The sequence below is a fragment of the Euphorbia lathyris genome, chromosome 10 (genome assembly GCF_963576675.1).
Source record: "Euphorbia lathyris chromosome 10, ddEupLath1.1, whole genome shotgun sequence".
Lineage (NCBI taxonomy): Eukaryota > Viridiplantae > Streptophyta > Magnoliopsida > Malpighiales > Euphorbiaceae > Euphorbia > Euphorbia lathyris.
Window position 1 is genome coordinate 38,778,311 of NC_088919.1, and position 6,454 is coordinate 38,784,764.

Here is a 6,454-nt window from a genome sequence, read left to right on the forward strand (position 1 = left end):
ACACATACCCTTTGGCATGCTTTGTCCAACCAAGATGCTTTTTATCCAAGGAATACCTCAAACAAATGGATTAGCGACAATTGTATTTTCTATTTTCACAAATTTTTATCTTTTTCCTTATTTGGTTGGGTGGAGAGTTCTAAGGTTCAAGTTAGGGATTTGTTTGTACCTAATTGTATTTTCGAAGAACTTATTATGCACTTAAATGTTCGCACGGGTGGAGGAGCCTCTAGCTCTCAAGGGTTAGGTACCGAAGAGGGTAATGATGAAGAAGAAGAAGGTGAGGAGGAGGAGCATGTTGAAGCCCAAACACAAGCACAAGTTAGTGTGGGTGAAGAGCATGTTGAACCAAATGAATGCACACAATCGGCAAATGAATTTGCGGTTAGATGATATTGATGAATGCAAATCAAATTATGAGTAATTACCGCGGTGGATGCAAATATACATCCTTTAAGGAAAGAGCACACGTCAACCTGATGCCGGTTGTTATCATTTTTTTCCGTCGTCAAGGTGTCGTGACCACACCGTCTCCACCAGGTTCACCTTCACAAGAATATGTTTTATCTTATCTTTTCTCAATTCATTTATCTCTTCTGTTGTTTTTTTTTTTTTTTTTGCTTTTTATGTTTGGTACAATTTTAATATCTTATTTTGGATGTTTTAATTTCATAGTTTTTCTTTCTTCATTCGTATGATTTATTTTCGTACCATTTTTCGTGTTTTATCAATTTTTGCATCTATGAGGACATGGTCCAATTTAAGTGTGGGAGGAGATGTAAATGCAACATATATTGCAACACAATTTTTTCACAAATGACAATATTTTAGAAACATCATTATTTTTAACTTAACATTTTCATATGTTTAAAAATATATAACTTATGATTATTTTTAGGTTATCATTATCAATAGAAAATAAAATTTCTATATGGGCAATATTATTTTTCAAATTTTTCACAAATCTCCGATACGATTTTAAGTAAAAAAGTCTCGAGTGAATGATTTTAAGTAAATAAATTCTTTATTTTCAATCTCTATTTTATATCATGCAATTCATGATACAATAAATCTTATTTTAAATTTTCAATTAGGTTTATAGGCATTAAATTGAACTAACAATTTTTAGCTCGGTTTGAAATTTCGTCTTACATTAACACCAATTGAAGTTTTTAAGGAAACTTTAGCCATAATACATGTTGAATTTTAAGTCAATATAGGATGAATGTGCTAATTTTCTTTTCCCACAACTCATGTTAATTAATTAATTAATCGTATTCTTAACTTTTGGCCACGATTGAGACCACCCTTATCACAATCAAGGTATGAAAGGAAAGAAAATTAAGTAAACGGTACTTTTGGCCACGATTGCGACCACCCTTATCATAATCGAGGTATGGAAGGAACGTTTAAACAAAAATTAAGCGTGTTTAAGTTTAACGTAACGATTGCGTCCACCCATGGCATGGTCGGTGCCTCTTAAGCGAACACAAAACAAACAAAATGCATATAAAGTTACGATCGAGACCACCCTTATCTCGGGCGTAACTAAGCAAATAAATTAACCCTAAAACTTATTCATGTACATATTATTCATATAATAGTTGGGGAAGGAAATTTTGTGCTTTGAAATGCCTTAAGACGAAAGACTCAATAACATGCGTGCTTATATCGTCCCGAATACTTCAATTTAAAATTGAAAATACAAGACAAATGATATATCGCCTTTATACTAGTTAGTTTGATATTTTGCGTATAAATTTGCCATGCAAGGTTAATCTTTTCGGCTTAACTAATTTAAAAAGGAATACAAAGATATATGTTTTATTTTCATAAAAAGATTAGTTAAAGGATAAATTCAGAGAAATTTTGCTCGGGACTAGCAAAAGATTAAGTGTGGAGATTTGTTAAGCCCAAACTATACCTAAAATATCATTAATATTTACATCAGTTTTGCTATGAATTCGTGCTATTTATATCTATTTAGAGTACTTTTACGTCCGAATATGTTTCTTTCATGCAAGGTACCTAAATATTTGGTAAAATCCAAATAGGAACGAAAAAAGGTCAAAAACGAAGGAAAAACCTTACGAAAAGAGTAAAAGACGAAGAAAAACGAACGCACCAATACAAGGAGACAGGAACGAAGTCAGAAACGGGAAAAATATTCCGAATCTCGGCAGGGATTCTGGAATCTCGGTAGAGATTCCAGGTCACGACCGAGATTCCCTATTCTCGGTCGCGACACGCCAAATCCTGTCACTTCTCCTTTCCGTTCTGAACACTTAAAACTACTTCCCGAATCTCGGTAACTTCAGAAATTCCTATAGCACTCATTTCACATGTTTTAATTCAAAGAAACGCGTCCGTTCGGGTGGATAGAAACGTCTCTTCACAACGGACACGACTCTTCACAACGGATACGAACCTTCAAACACACCTCTTAGAATATTATAAATAGATGAAGAAGTTCATAGTTGAACATATGAGAGTTAGATTATTAAGATTATAGTGCAGAGTTTATGTAGAATCTCTGACTCAGAAAAGAGTCAGAGATTAGAGTTCATTTCTGTGAAGCAAACTTGTCGTACACAAGATTGTTCTTAGTTAATTACAAACACAGTAGCAATTAGATTTAGATTAGGATCTGTTCATATTAGTTTACATTTTGGTAGTAGAAGTGTTGGTCCCGTGTAATTAGTTCCAAGGGGGGGTTAGGAACTAATGTAGCTTTTTCTCTTAATTATGCTGACTTAATTTAATTCTTTAAATTACTTTGCTCAGTTTTGGTCAGCAAGGCCGAGTCAGATGTAAGACAGCTTTAGTCAGAGGCTGACTAGAACCGTTTCACTTGTGAGTTGGGAATTAACACTTAAGGTCAGCTTCCAACTCAGCACTCTGATTACTCAGTGTCAGCTTATACAATTTATATCCTGAGTAATTTAAGCAAGCAACACATACATATATATATAGAGAGAAAGAGTTAGAAATTACTCAGCAGACTTATCCTGGTTCGGCCTCACAGCCTACGTCCAGTCCCTAGAATCCTTCCAGGCTTTTTCAATCCACTACTAAGCTCTTTAAAGGTAGAGCACAAACCGTTTACAAAGCAATTGAGTATGCAAGAGTACCATCCTCTATCCTTCTACTCAACCATACTGAGCGCTATAACCAAACACTCAGATTTTCTCTACCACTGAGTACTAAAACCGAGTACTCAGCACCGCTCTCTCAATCGTACAATTGATACAGATTTGTTCTTTCTAGATGAAGAACACTTTAGATGAATACAAATTCAATCTAGACTTTTACACAGAAATAGGATTTGGGTGTAAGTATTTGCTTTTCTTGTTTGTATGTGCTTGTATGTATGCTTTTCTCTTTTGTATTTCGGCAAAGGATCCAAGAGGTGAACTTGTCCTTTTATAGTGAATTCTGAGGCTTCAATCATTTGAATTCGGATGTATCCGTTGAATTCAAACGGTCTTCTTGCGTCATTCACTGGTCAGCATACAGTTTTGCAGGCCAATCTTATCGTCTGAATTTAGCAAGCGGCAGGCTTGTCTTCTTCCGCCAGGTTCATCTTCTAGCGCCAGTTTCGTCTTTTAGCCAAACGCCAGTTGACCCATGCATCTTGAAACTATCTCCTTGCGTAATTCCAAAGCTTCTGTATTGGCGCAGACTCATGTCGGATCTTGTCTTTTAGTTAACGGATCATTGGCGCTGTCCTGATGAACACTCAGCTTGACTCAAAAGACGTTGCCTTCGATCTTCATCTTTGGCTAGACTGAGTCACGTTCTACTCAGCTTCTTCGGTCAGCTTTGTCTTCAAGCATTTGTTCTGAAGAAGACTTTTCTTCTATTATGCTGAGTCGTGTTCTACTCAGCTTCTGTAGCACATGCTGACTTCGTCCTGTCTTATTTTTCATTTCTGTTCTCATGTATAATTATACTCAACATTGAACAACCGCATTAGTACAATTAAATCAATGCACTTAAATTTAATTGTCTTAATCATGGATTAACTTAAATAATTTTGTCAAATCAAAATCATGTGGAAAGGTGTTTCAACAAACTCCCCCATTTTGATGTTGGCAAACATATTTAAGTGTGGAACTCAGCATTAAAGTTCCCCATGATTGATTTATCTTTTAATCTTCTGAAGTTATACCCCCGTAAGGGTTGCATCTATTGACTCAATTTAACTCTAAACCTTCTAAGATTTAATCGAGTGAAATTAAGACATGCCTTTACTGACTTAGTTCAATTCTAGACCTTCCAAGATCTAATTCAGATGAGCCTAGGTCAGCTTTCAGAAGATGGTCAATACTTGGAACATGTAGTTATTACTCAGTGTTGCACATAGGTATCAGAGTTATCATATAGGTATCAGAGTTATGTGTGTTGAGTATATTTTACCTGTATTTTTTTTTATGTTCACAAGATTTACTTTGTTCAATGATTAGTTAAGTATGACAGATCAGCATATAAGCATAACAAGTAAGCATCGCATATAGATAAGTCAGTTTGGATAAAAAGATGCTTATATAGTTAGTCAGCATAACAACTTAGAACATGCCAGATATATAAAGTTACAAGTCTGAGACTATTTCTAATCTATCTCTTTATGTTGACTTGAACTTGGTGGGATTTGCCTTTGCTCTTGACAGCTCTTTGTTGCTGACTTGGATTACTTGGGTCAGCAGAAGTTGAGCCAGGCTTCTGCTGAGTTCCGGCGGCAGGCTTAGTTATCTCCCCCATTTTTTGCTGAGTTCCAGCAGCTTGTCTTTCTTTCTCCCCCGTTTTGCCAGCATCGGGAGTTGGAGGAGGAGGATAGAAGGTTCCCTGTTGAACAACACGAGTCAGTTTTGATGAGTACATTTGAAGTTGACTCGTACTCTCCCGAAGACCGTTGAAGACGTCCATGCCATCGGACATAGTGGAAGCGAGGATCTTAATGTTGGCACTGAGCATACTTATCAGATACTCTTGAGATTTCCCGATCCAAGTTATGGATTCTGTCATCCGGGCATATGATCGATGAAACATCCTGAGCAGGGCAGTGTCATATTGTTGACATTGAGTGTTTGTGTACCGGACCTACTTAAGGGTAGATTGAGTGTATTGCAGAATCTCATTTGTCTTCACTAGGTCAGTGTCCATTTCCTCTTTATTTAGGTTGAGTAGGCGAATGGCTTCACCAATCTGTTCTATGGAACACTGGGAGGAGGAGGAGATAAGTTCACGAGCTCCGGTCAGCTCAGAAGTCAGCTGGGAGAAATGTTGATTAACCTCAGCAGAGGTTGCATATGTTAAGTTCACAGCTGATAAGGCATTGAGTTGACCTTGGATGGCGTTCATATGATTCACCATCATCAGCTGGAGTTTGGCCAGCTTTATTATTGATTCTTGCTTGGGCTGTTGAGAAGCAAAAGAGGTCATGACACTCATCAAGTCTTTGAGACCTTTGATTTCAGTGAGAAGCTGAGTGACAGACAAGATTTGGGTTGGCTCAACATGAACAGACCCAGCAGCATCGGCCTGAGTTTGATGAATGTCCTGAAGTATTGCTTGAGCTGAGTCGATAATCTTCCTGCCAGACTCAGAAGCGTTTAAGTAAGCATAGGATTCATCAGTTTGTGGTTCAGAAGCCGGAATCTTGTCAGCACTGGATGGAGGAGGTGTTTGATGTTGAGAAGTAGAGGTGTCAACTTGATCAGCAGCTGCACTTTTAGCTAGGTCAGCAGCAGGAGCTGACTGGTTTTCATTCTGCTTTGTTGGAGTAGGAAGAGGTGGATCAGCAGAATTATTAACCTGCTCAGTATCAGCCTGAAGTTGAGGAGATTTTGAAGATTGAGGTAATTCAGAACTGACGTGAGCAGGGATTTCCTTTGCCAACTCGTTGTCTTGAGCAGCAGGAACTTCAAGCACTTGCTCGGCAGAAATAAGACCTTGAGGAGCTTTGGGGTCGGGTTGTTCCTCAGTTTGAGAAACAGAGGCTTGTTTTTCCTTTATTTGGTCCGGAGTTGGCTCAGTGACAGTTGAGAAGAATTGAAACTGAAGTTTGGTGAGGTCAGTGATTAGATCCCTTAGTGGAGATTCATCCAATAGGTCGATGAATCTTGGTTTCAGAGCCTTACGCTTAAGCCGCTTGCCGGAGCTGTCCTTATTTGTTTGAGGAGAGGGATCAACAGCAATGGAGTCAAGGGACTCAGAGGCGGAATTAGGACCAAGGTCGGCATCAAGGCCTTCCACAACCTTGTCTTTCATTGGTTGCTCAGCTTGGTTCTCAGTTTGCTCAGCAGCAACATTCATATTTGGCTCAGCAGATCCAGTCTTATCAGCATGAGACTGACCTCCAATATTACCCAACTCTTCCTCCTGGTCAGTAGAAGTCTTCTCAAGGTCAATTTCTTGACTCCGCACAAAGTGTGATTCAGGAGTAACCACGAAG